The sequence below is a fragment of the Magallana gigas genome, chromosome 1 (genome assembly GCF_963853765.1).
Source record: "Magallana gigas chromosome 1, xbMagGiga1.1, whole genome shotgun sequence".
Lineage (NCBI taxonomy): Eukaryota > Metazoa > Mollusca > Bivalvia > Ostreida > Ostreidae > Magallana > Magallana gigas.
Window position 1 is genome coordinate 1,260,368 of NC_088853.1, and position 13,264 is coordinate 1,273,631.

The following is a 13,264-nucleotide window of genomic DNA, read 5'->3' on the forward strand; positions in this document are numbered from 1 at the left end:
TCATTTACAAAATATCAAAACAATGTATGAGAAAAGATTCTGTATAAAAAGATTTTCAATTTTCTTTAACACATTTTCTAATGCTATACATTGTGCTTTTTTAAAAACTGGATAATTTCATTATCAATTGTCTACATCTTGAGCATTTCATTTCTCATGAAGATCAAGAACATCAAACTTTGAACTAATTTTGTAGCCCACGGTCACAGTCCAACAATTGAGAATCAAAAAGTCAAGATGATTGGTTATAAGCAATACCATATATTTTAAAATTTGAGTTATGGAGAATAATTAAAATTATTTCTTAGATTAATATACCACCCCCACCAATTGTGACCTAATTATACCTTCAAGAACATGATTTGAACATGATGACATTTGCACTATCTGATAATTCTTCCACACAAGTCACAGCATGGCTTTTGAGAAAAAAAAATTATAAAGAAAAAGATTTTTAAAGATTTTTTCTCAATATATTCTTATGTAAAAATTGCCCCCCTCCCAATGGTGCCTCTCCCTAACCTTCGGCATACTGATTTAATCAAACTTCAACACAATTTACAGCTTGTCTGGCCTATTGGTTTTTGAAAAAAAAGTTTTTGGAAGATTTGTCTTTATATATCATTTATATTATACAATTGTGGCTCAACCTTGCCCCCTGGGAACATGATTTGAACAAACTTGAATCTACATGACCTGAGGATGCTTCGACACAAGTTTCAGCTTTTCCAACCAAATGTTTTTTGAGAAGATTTGTTAAAAATATGATTTAAAAATCATTCCCCTTTTAGATATGACTTAGCCCTTCATTCGAACATATTTGAATGCCATTTACACAAGGTTTCTTCATGCCAAGTTTGGTTGAAATTAGCCAAGTGGTTCTAGGGAATAAGTTGAAAATATGAAAGTTGACAGACAGATGCCATACAAAAAAGTGATCTGAAAAGCTCACATGAGCTTTCATCTCCGGTTAGCTAAAAGGGAGTAAACGAAGGCATTTGATTTAAAGTTTTGGTTTAAAAAATCTAAAAAAAAAAGTTTTTTAATCGATTGGAATGCTTCTTTTTTCTTTTGTTCTTTTCATTCATGATCTTTGTTCTGAACTGAAGAACTGTGCAAGAAAAGGATGTAGATCTGCTCAAGTAACCCTCCAGACATGTTTTACCTGAAAAGGAAATAGAAATATAACTTTATGAAATTTCAAACACATTGTGTCATATAAGGATACTAGTATATCTATATGAAATATTTTATTCTACAACATATGCAAAGGTAATTATAAATTACAAAGCTTACCGGGATGAGGCATCACCCACATGAGACTATCTTTATTATTTTATGAAAATCAAAGTTGATGATCTTTTATAAAATTTAATAATTCTTTAATATAACAATATAAATGTCACAATTTTCGCCTTTATCAAATAAAAATTAGCCATTATCTGACAACTGATGTGAAATTGGGCATACAAATAAAATTTTGATAAGACCTCTAGAACAAACCAGGAGGAAAAAGGTTTTTTTTATTTGACTATTTGATGCCTTATAACAATAACCTTCATATGTAGAACATGAAAAAAAATCCCTATGGCAGAAGTTTGAAAAAATGTGCAAAATTGATAAATTTCAAGCAAAATCCCATAGGGTCCTATGTTAAAAATTAACAAACTTTGAGATGATCCCCTAGACAAACAATGTGGTAAATGTCTGATTTTTTTGTTTTAAAATGCTTCTTATTTTAGTAGAAATTCATGCATTTTCAGAGGGACGGGTGGGGATGAGATGTTATGGGACCAACCTTACTTTGAGAACTACATATTAGTAAACTGAGATAATGATCAAAAGTATACTGTTGTAATGAAAAATGTGCATAGGTTTTAGATGTTTTTGAAACAAAATTTAAAAACATAAGATTAAGATAAATTATATATAGAAAATATATTGGCCAGTGATAAAACATCGATGAAATCGCGGATGACGGTTGATGATTAAGAGAGTGCAATTAAAGCTGAACGTTGCTTGTAAATAGGCAATGTCTGCCATATTTCTCTCTCACCACAGTTATCCCTACAACCCCTATAAAAGCTGCGGAACTTTTCGCAGTTTAAAGTATTTCGATGTAGAGGTCTCACCTGTGCTGACATACAACTTGCCTCACCGTGTTACTCGGTCGCAATGAAATTATTAAGTTTTATGCACTTTTTTCAAGTCAGGAGAATACTAACATCAAATAAACTGGTCAAAATATAATTAACAAACAGAATTTGCACATAAAATAAGAATTAAATGCATAAAATCATAAGACCATGAAAAGAAGTTTCAGGTGTGCAATCTGGTGTAACGAAATCGAAGGATTTATAAACCAGGTATTTGTGTGATGGTGCCTATTTATGAGCGGTGTCCAGCTTTAAAGATAAAAAGTCAACAAAATAAAAGCCAAACATGTGTATTTAAATATATATATATATATGTCGAGCATATATTTATATGAATTATCCATCTCTGGCAGACACGTTGGCATGCGTTTTTTTTAAATATAGAACTCCTAGAATTTATACCAAACATGAATCTAACAGTCATTTCATCACAGATCTATAGGCCTTTCCTACATGTTCTGACTACATATGAAATACAGAATTAATTATATATCATTATCATAGGAATAAGATAATTAAATTCTATTACCCCTCTTTAGCAGACACCTTAACTTGTGTCCACCAAATACTGTATAAGAACATATGAAATTAATATTCAAATATTTTGATACAAACCAGAGGGACATTCATTCTTAACTTACCTCAACATCTCCATCTAACACCTCTCCAGCATTCTCTTAACGTTGCTTCAAATCCACTTGCTACAAAAATAAACACCACATGAGAGTTAATAATATTAGCTCGTCCGAAAAATATTGACCACTCAATATTTTTTATTGTTATATTCAGTAGTATATTATCACTATATAACTCTATATAGACGAATAGTCAATAAATGTAATATTAGCTCGCCCGAAAAATATTGACCGGTCAATATTTTTTTGATATTGACCGGCTAGGAATAATATCTAGAGAACATTCCCTCTATTTCAAATAATCGCCTCTGATTTGAGGATTCGTAAACTATGACGTACTAAAAAACTTTTCGAACGCGCAATGTGACGGTTTGCGATCATAACGGATGTAAGGATTTGCGAAGTAGTGTGAAGTAAAATCAGGTAGAACATCTGTATGTTAATTCTTACGGTGGGTGGAATATCACCAGTGATCATTTGATGCTGAGGATATTTTGGAAATGAACTTTGCACAAAATTGAATTCGCGAATTCTTTGTTGAAGTGAGAAAATTACGGCGATCTGTTTTCAGTTACTTTATTAAATTTTGGTTTGTTTCTTCATAAAACAAAACAAATGTTGACTGTGTTTTTGGGCAACATTGATTATATAAGCCCCCTTGAGACGAAAATATTGCCCTCCGCTTCGCGTCGGGCAATAGCAATATTTCATCCCTCGGGGGCTAATATAATCAATGTTGCCCTCAACCCCAGTCAATATTTGTATAATATTGACCGGCTAGAAATAATATCTAGAGAATATTCTCTCTATTTCAATTAATCGCTTCTGATTTGTTGATTCGTAAACGATGATGTAAATAACTCTTCGCGACTCCAAAACAAGGTGACGTCATAATAGACAGTCAGTAAAGGCAAGTAAACAACGGAAGCGCAATGCGACGGTTTGCGATCATAACGGATATAAGAATTTGCAAATTACTGCAAGTGAAATCAGGTGGAACATCTGTATGTTATTTCTTACGGGCGGTGGAATATCATCAGTGACAGTTTGATGCTGAGGATATTTTGGAAATGAACTTTGCACAAAATTGAATTCGCGAATTCTTTGTTGAGCTGAGAAACTTACAGTGATCTGTTTTCAATTACTTTCTTTAATTTTGGTTTGTTTCTTCATATAACAAAACAAATGTTGACTGTGTTTTCGGGCAACATTGATTATATTAGCCCCCTTGGTACGACAATATTGCCCTCCGCTTCGCGTCGGGCAATATTTAATCCCTCGGAGGCTAATATAATCAATGTTGCCCTCCACCCCAGTCAATATTTGTATAATATATCTGAGCATATATTATATGAATTATGTGAATTATCCATCTCTGACACATTGGCATGTGTTTTGTAATATAGTATGCCTAGCATTCATACCATGTGAATCTAACAGTCATTTAATCACAGATCTATTGGCCTTTTCTACATGTTCTGACTACATATGAGATACAATATTAATAACATATTACTTATTAGTATAAGAGTAAAAACCAAACAAATCAAAGATAACAAAGCTCACCGATACCAGGTATCATCTTTGTGAGACCACCTTTATCATATTATATGAAAATCATAGTAAATGATCTTTGATATTCATGTATACTAATTTGACACAATATCATGTATCATATGTTAATAATAGTTTGATAATCATATGTTCATTTTATAAGGTATTGTAAGATACAATGTTTTTCAACACAATAATATAAAATACAATATTGCATCCTATGATACTATACAATATATGTCATATGATACAATACTGTAAAATATAATGATACATATATATTATTATAACGGTAACTTGATCCAAAGGGGCGGATCATGTCCAGTTGCCAGGTGCGGATCACCAGATCATATGAAACACGAAGCGTCAAACTTTCATTACTAAATACATGTTTGTAATAAATTTAATAATAAATACCCTTTTCCATATCACAGCCTGTATCAGCCCTCGACCAATATCATCCTCCGGGCCTTCTGCCCCTGGGCTGATATTGGAGTCTCGGGCCGATACTTGCTGTGATATGGAAAAGAATATGTATTATTCTCTATTTAATGCTGGTATCATATAAAACAATGGTGTTTCATATCCTACAATACTTTATCATTGGAATCATGTTATATCATTGGAATCATGCTATATCATTTCACAATAATAACATCTATCGAAAAAGATTGTGTGAGGTAGAAGGTTTTTTTTAGCATTCTTGATAATGGAGATCAGGCTCTTCATCAGAAGATACCTCTGCAATTTATTTGTATTATAGTTAAATCAACTATGCAAGTTTGAAATAGTTCTATTATATCCTAAAAATGTGACCTGTTCCTAAAAACTAAACCGCATCCAGCATCTAAAACTTATGACTCAGATTCAGCATTCGAGCCTGCTAAGTGCATATATCATAAAACACACCATCCATGTAAGTTTGGTGAAGTTAGGACAAGTAATAACTAAGATATAATCATCAGAGGGCACCTGCTCAAATAACTTTAACCTCATTCAGCATGCAAAACCTACGGCTCAAATGCATCAGTATTACAAGACGCACCATCCATGCCATCTTCCCTAGCCAAGGGTTTCTGATCTGCACCGCTTTTCACAAACCCTTGGCATATTGTGCTATCAAAAGTCAGGATTTTTTCGTCACTATTTAAATCAAAGATGCCGTACTATAACGTACCTGATGCAGTTATGGCAGCCTCTGTAGACATTGATATTGACAAGTTACCCAGTGTATTCAATAAAAAGGAATAATGTGAAATGTTACATATGGATTGAATTCATTCGAAAGGTGATCAAAAGACTGTGAGTGGTAAATCCTCAATCTACGAGTGCACACCTCTGTTGATAAACAATATAGTGTACTTTTTTTTGCACCATTGAATAATCGATACATGCATTATGAAGACTCAAACAGAAAGACGAGAAAAATAAGGGTTTTGAGCTATTCATAGTAGAGACACTCGTGAATAAACATAAGGAAAACATTGTTGATTAAATCAGATATGCTTTGTAGTTTTTGATTGGTCGAACGGTTTCAGTAAACCCCAATCAAAATCCTGGAAAAAAAAACGAACTTTTGTTAGCACGATATGCCAATGGTTGTGAGAAGTGGTGCGGATCAGAAAACCTTGGATAGCAAAGATGCATCCATGCAAGTTTGGTGAAGTTAGGACCAGTAGTCACTTAGAAATGGCTATCAAAGGGCACCTGCACCAAAAAATTGAACCTGATCCAAAAACCTTAACCTCCTCCAGCATCTGAAATTCATGGCCAAGATTCAGCATCCAAGTCTTTCATGTCCATAATTAGGTCCAGATGCATCATCCTTGCAAGTTTGGTGAAGATAGGACAAGTAATAACTTAGATACAGGGCCTGCATAAAAACCTTAACAAGATCCAGACGCCAACGCCAATACCGTGGGTATAGCATAAGCCCCCCCCCCCCCCCCCCACCCCCACTTTGTCTCGGTGAGCTGATTATGAAATCCTATTACCCCTCTTAAGCAGACACCTTAACTTGTGTCCACCAAATACTGTATAATATATATAAATATATATTCATATTAAAATATTTGAGACAGAATATTAAAGAGAGACATTCATTTTTAACTTACATTAACGTCTCCATCTAAAACATACTCTCCAGCTTTCTCTGCTTCTTGCTCCAGATCCACTTGCTACAAAAAACATCCCATTAAGTTAATAAATAGGTTGGAGATACCAAACTTGGGTACAGTACTAATCAAACCCAAGTTTACAGAATGTAACCCAGACTAAACCCAGATTTACTTTCGGAGTTTACTCCGGATTAATTAGAGTGGACCCAAAGTAAACTAGAGAGTAACTTCTGTCGAAAGAACCCTAAGGCAGACGCTACATGAGTATTTGGAATATACAAGGGGTGGGCATTACAGGCAGTAAAATAATTAATAAATAAGATAAAAGACCCGACTGCTTCACATTTCAATGTTTAAAGAGAACTATGAAAGCAAACCGCGAGTTAACCCAAAGTAAATACTGAGTGAACCCAAAGTAAACCCCAACTGTACACAAATTTCCAAAAATAAACCTGAAGTAAACCCCAAATTAATATCGAAAGTAAACCTTGGGTTTACTCTGGTGTAAGGTTGGGTCTGATCAATAGTGTAATCATAATGTTTACCGGGTAATTTTCACCATTCTACACTTGCATTTTCTGACTACATATGAGATACAGGATTAATTACATATATTTATTATGGGTGTAAAATTATTAAATCCTATTACCCCTCTTAAGCAGACACCTTCACTTGTGTCCACCAAATACTGTTTATATATATAGTTGATACTAAAATATCTTTAACTTACCTCAACATCTCCATCTAACTCCTCTCCAGCATTCTCTTAACATTGCTCTAAATCCATTTGCTACAAAAAAACACCCCAGTAGAGTTAATCATTATGTGAATTACCAAGCTTGGGTACAGTACCAATCAAACCAAATCTAATAGAAAGTAAACACAGACTTAACCCTAGGTTTACTTTCCGGGTTTACTCCGGTTTACTAGAGGGGACCCAGAGTAAACCCAAAGTAAACAAGAGTTTCCCCTGCCAGAGGTTGACCCCCGAGACAGATGCTACATGTGTATTTGGAATTTACAAAGGATGGGCATTATAGGCAGTAACATAATAATATAAAAGACTGGTCTGCTTCACATTTCAATGTTTAAATAGAACCATAAAAGCAAACGTTAGTAAACCTAAAGTAAACCCCGAGTATACCAAAAGTAAACCCCATCTGGACAAACATTTACTAAAAGTAAACCTCGAAAGTAAACCTGGGGTTTAGTTAGAGTTTGCTCTGGTGTTAGGCTGGGTCTTGTCGGTACTGTAGTTATAATGTATACTGGGTAATTTTCACCATTCTGAAGTTGTATTTTCTGACTACACATGAGATACAGGATTATTACTATTTAGGAGTAAAATGGTTAATTCCTTTTACCCCTCTTAAGCAGACACATTAACTTTTGTTATACTTTCATGTTAAATACTGAAATCTGATTGGTTTAGACGCAGTTCATAATCTGTTCTATTACCTTCAGCGTTAGCAACGCACTTAGCAACGGGTAACATTACGAATTGTTACATGCGCGAAAATCATGCGCGTACGGTTCGCCTTAGAATTCACGTTATTCCTTTCTTAAAGCAGTGATGTTTTCTTTAAAATTAAGACATTCAGTATAACAAAATAAATAGTGCCTGTTTCGGAGGATAACAGTTGAAATTGACACCCCCGAAAACCACTGTCAACCTCCGCTTCACGTCGGTTGACAATGGTTTTCTCGGGGTGTCAATTTCAACTGTTACCCTCCCAAACAGGCACTATTAATATAATGTCCACTAGATACTTTATTTATATATATTTGATATTAAAATATTTGTAACAGAATACGAGAGACATTCATTCTTAACTTACCTCAACATCTCAATCTAACACCTCTGCAGCATTCTCTTCTCGTTGTGCCATCTTAGAAATTACTGTTGAGTAAATCAAAATACAGATAATATTCTCTGCACTATAATCATTGATTTTTCTAATTCTCATATTTGACATTATTCTGTTTTTTTTTAAACCAAACTGATGTCCATTTGAAAAAAAATCAACCTGCTAGTTATACTGTAAATTCCTTTTATTACGCGAGTACTCGTGGTTTCGGATCAAATCGCGAGAATATAAAATCGCGAACACGGAATTTCCATCCTTATTTCTTATAGTTTTCAACTCTTAGAAAAAAATAGCAAGATTTTAAAATCCGCGAAGGGTGCTTCTCGCGATTTTACGTGAATATTAATTCCTCGCAGTTAATTAGGAATCTACAGTATACAGATGATAAAAGATAAAATTTTCACTCCTAAATAAATACCTCAACCCTCACCCATGCCAATCAAACAGAATATTTAACTTAGTTCGAACAAGTTGAGATATTGTTTAACTTAGCTACACATTTCTAGAAAATTTATCCATGCAGTATATTTAAAATTAATTGAATCTACAGACAGAAAGAAAGACATGGGGGCGGCAAACATATTAAAAATTTAAAACAATTAACATTAAAATACATCTTCAAAAAATTTCAATGTTTTTCTTTTTCTTTTTCATTATTCATGTTATTAATCAATTACAAGTACCGGTAAAACATTTCAGTTTCTCCATGATGTTAGATAATATATTTTACCTTGCTCCTCCACCAAAGGTTCTCTTTATCTCCATAATTGTATTGAATCTATTCCCTTGGCTGTATATTCTTCACAGCATACAGACAGAGGTCCTCTTTTTCATTAAAGACATTCAGCTTCATGACCAAATTAGCATCTTTGTCTGTATCATTGGTGAAATGACTAATGCTGTTAGTAACACCCTCTGCATCAATGCTAAAACAAAAATTTGAACAATAGATAAAAAATGTAATCCTGAAAAAATTCTGAGGAAAATGAATTGCACTTTTATTTTATATTTTCCAGCAACTGTGTTTGCATGTTTGAGGACTTTCTATGATGGTTGGGGGCTAACAATGTTTTCTATCTTCTACATGCATACATGCTAACCTCCTGTGATGAAAAAGAGGTAGATTAAGAACCCGAAAGAGATGGCATTGCACATGGCCTTTTTGTGTATAGTATATTTTAAAGCATATAGTTTTATATACTATTTATGTAAATAGAGATTCTTATTAGTAATTAAGGATATCAACTGAAATATAAAAGACTTGACAAATTTAGCAATATCAACAAATGCCCCCCCCCCCCCCAAAAAAAATAGTAATCATTTACCATCAAACTGATAAAGCCTTTTTGGAGGAAAAAAATCTTTGTGTGCCGAGACTTTAACAATTGCCATTGTTTAGTAAAAATAGGTTAAGTTATCAAAATTTTACAAAAAAGAGAAGTAAGAACTTCATTCTCTCCCAAGTTATTATTGAAATTGATAAAAGGGTATATATCCAAGATATCTTTATTGACAAATTATCATTTTTCACTCAATAAAGTTCACAGGAACAAAAACAAGAATCTTACGGAGATTTATAATGGGAAATGATTAAATCTTTTTACCATTTGGAGCTCATTTGGAATACCTCACACAATTTTTCAATGTTTCTCCTTGGTAAAGATAATATTGAAATGTCTAATGAAATCACTATAAGTGGTTTCTTTCATCTTTTAATGTAAAACACACATGCTTGAAAACTAATCATTCAAATGACTTAAAAAAGCGTACTATGTATGAACCAGACTCAATTCATGCTCTAATTTCAAACATGAGAAAGTTTCTGGACCACAATGCCTTCCATAACATGGCTATCAAAACAACGTATGTATTTTGAAGAAAAGCGGTAGATTTCCTAATGAAAGCAGTAAGTGGGTAACAGACTCAGAGGTAAAAAGCTGTAGACTTCCGCGAAAAGCGATAGAGTTAACATGTATGCCTTCTATCAATTAAGTTACGAACAAGAAAATGATAAAGATCCGTAGGAAGAGGGAATTTTTACAAAAAAAAATCACTTTTGGCACATATTGTTTTTTTTAGGTTTACGAACCACAAAATTGTGAAGTTCTGTTTGAGGACAACATTTTTTTACATCATCTTTATTCTAAAAATATTAAATGAATGGCAACTTCATGATTGTGATGTGATGATCAAGTGTAGCATGAGATGTAGCATACCGGTATGTGAAAAGTATGTAATCTGTGAAACATATCACTGAAAAAGTACAATAGAATATTAGACATACAGCTTTGAATGTTCATTTGTCATTTTATAGGGGTCGATACATTTTTCATTATAAGAATGTTTAGTTATAGTTGTATCATATAAACATTTTAGCTTGGTACAAATAGTTTTCCAATTTGTTTGTTAAGGGTAATCTTCGTTAATACCAATGAAACAAAATTTCATATAAAATGGTTGAAATAAGGAATTCTATAAATAAATGAATAGTCAGAGGTGTTAAGCATGGACATTATCAATAGATAATGTTGCTTTAGAATATGTTAACTTTCTTTAAATAAATGATATTAGAATTTCGTTTTATTCTAGCTGCGTTTTGGATGCTTGGTGACCGGTTTCTTTCCACTTGCAACGCATCGACATCACATGCATTAATTTAAATTACATATCAGTCTGACAAGATAGTTTCATCTTTTAAAGTTGTTGATCTCGGCATTTCCCAGCCCCGCAAAAAAATTTCAGACTAAACCAGGCCATAATAAACACAATTAAACCTCAGTTTAATGTGTACATTTTCTCATGCCATATTTGACAGGAAGTTGTTGCCTTACAATATTGATCCCGATATGAAATCACCAAAAATCTAAATCCCATCAAAAATTTGCTGTCGTGGGGAAAAGATCTCTTTTGTAATTTTATATTTTTTCCTAAAAACTCAGAAAACCAAGTGGCGGGTTTGTAAACCTAAAAACAAAAAACGCTGTTCGTCTTGTCAGACTAAATACCAGTTCATGTAAATATCTTGGGTTGAAGATAGTCAACATTTCACTGGGAAACTAGTGTGTAATTAGTTATACAAGCCCACTCTGAGAGTACTGCAGCATAAGCAATACACATACCCTACTGGTTTGTAATATCAGAGACATATATAACATGTACAGTATATGTCCCTGGTAATATTTTATGAAATTAAGCTTCATATATTTTTTTTAAATAAGAGATAAAGAACAGAGCAAATTCAAATTATATATTCTACTCTAATATTAAAAACAGACTTAATTTTACTCTTATTAAATGTAAAATATATTCTTTCGGATTGTTTAGTTTAATGATAATATTTGACATGTTATACTAGGAGACAACAGGACAGAGGAAATTCAAACTATGCAGTTGATATTGAAATAAAATACAAAGTGGACAAAATAATATTCTTTAATTTATCTCGGGCAATATAGCCAAGTCCATTAAGTATCCGCTGGTAGAAATTTGTGAAAAAAATGGCCTGTAATGCACAATATCATTACTTACAGTCTTCTGTACCCCGAATCAAGCCAAAGAGGATAGCCCAACCCCGATAACGAACCCGATTGTAATAATTCAAAAAAATGTACACACATTACTTGACACTATTTTACAGATCTTATTTGTTAGAAGTGATAAAAGAAATGATACAAGTGATGCCTGATATTACTATTGACCGCATACTATGATACTATACATACTGGACTCGTTTATTCACTAAACACACAGAACCACAAAAAATCTTCAAAATTCCCACTACGTAATACATATAATATTATTATAATACATATATAGAACACATTTTCATGTTATGTTATTGAAATTCAAGATAAAATGCTATAAATTACAAGATATTTACCCAGACGAGGTTCAACATCCATTCAGTGAACCGAAAATTATTACCTCAAGAAACAGAAGAGTTCCTAAATAACCACCAACCCCTCCTTTTTGAACACAAACTGGATAATTATCCAAATTATCAATAGATTATTTTTAATATGATTTAGGTAATATTCTATAATTTAACAAGCAGCCTCTTGCGACATAACAGTAGTGAGACAACTCAACATCGCTATAACGTTAGGTACATGTACACATCATGCAGGGCCGGGGCATGCTTGTTTACATTTCATAAATGTACCTACCTTTTTCTTTATCGTTTTCTAGGACTGCTTTCAGCTGAAAACGTATACATATTATGCATAAAATTATTACGAACACGAGGTTATTTAACTCTTTAACGTTACACTAGATTAGCTAATATTTACAATAGGCCCTACATCTTTTTGTGGTGACGCCAAAATCAACCATGACGTCATATTATCTAACATGTAAAACCTACTGTTTTGAAATGCATGCATCTCATAGAATGAGTTTTCTCTTGACTTAAAACTGCAAATATTTTGTTTTAATTTAATTATTTATTAATCAGTTTTGATGTATTATTGTTTAACTTTGTTAAGTCCTTGAAATGTTTTCCTCAATTCAACATGTTTTTTGTCGTCATATTTCATGAATAGAGTGTGACAACAAATACAATTTACTGTTTAAAAGTATAAATATCAAGAAAACAAGATAAAAACTTAGTAAGCTAGTCTAAATAAGCTTGATCCTACTTACGCATCTCTCGTAACTCAAAACAGCCATGTTTGTTCGGAAGCCTTCGCAGCCCATCGTAAAAAACCGAAGTGCATTTTCGGACAAAAAATATATCTCAAATGAAGACTTGGCACGGTGGCAAATATATCGACTTTTTTATCATAACTTTTTTTTCGGAAAAAACCATGGGATTCGATAAAACATGATCTTAATTGACAAAAAAGGTTTAAAAACATGAAACATACTCTTAAAAAGTATGTTTTTTATCCAGTTAAAGATTGTCCACCAAAAGGGTATGCTGCGTATTTGTAAAA

The 13,264-nt window shown here is 32.9% G+C and overlaps 1 long non-coding RNA gene across 2 annotated transcripts; it reads right to left on the bottom strand.

Moving 5' to 3' along the window:
• Nucleotides 1–112: 112 nt before the first annotated feature.
• On the bottom strand, nucleotides 113–12,967 carry LOC117686824 (uncharacterized). Of its 2 annotated transcripts, none has more exons than XR_010712528.1 (7): nucleotides 12,497–12,967; nucleotides 9,061–9,256; nucleotides 8,301–8,362; nucleotides 7,193–7,252; nucleotides 6,460–6,522; nucleotides 2,798–2,857; nucleotides 113–1,165 (listed from the first exon to the last, which is right to left on the bottom strand). It is a non-coding gene; the product is annotated as an uncharacterized lncRNA (long non-coding RNA). The 2 variants fall into 2 exon arrangements; XR_010712529.1 differs by lacking the exon at nucleotides 12,497–12,967 and adding an exon at nucleotides 12,211–12,260.
• Nucleotides 12,968–13,264: the final 297 nt, after the last annotated feature.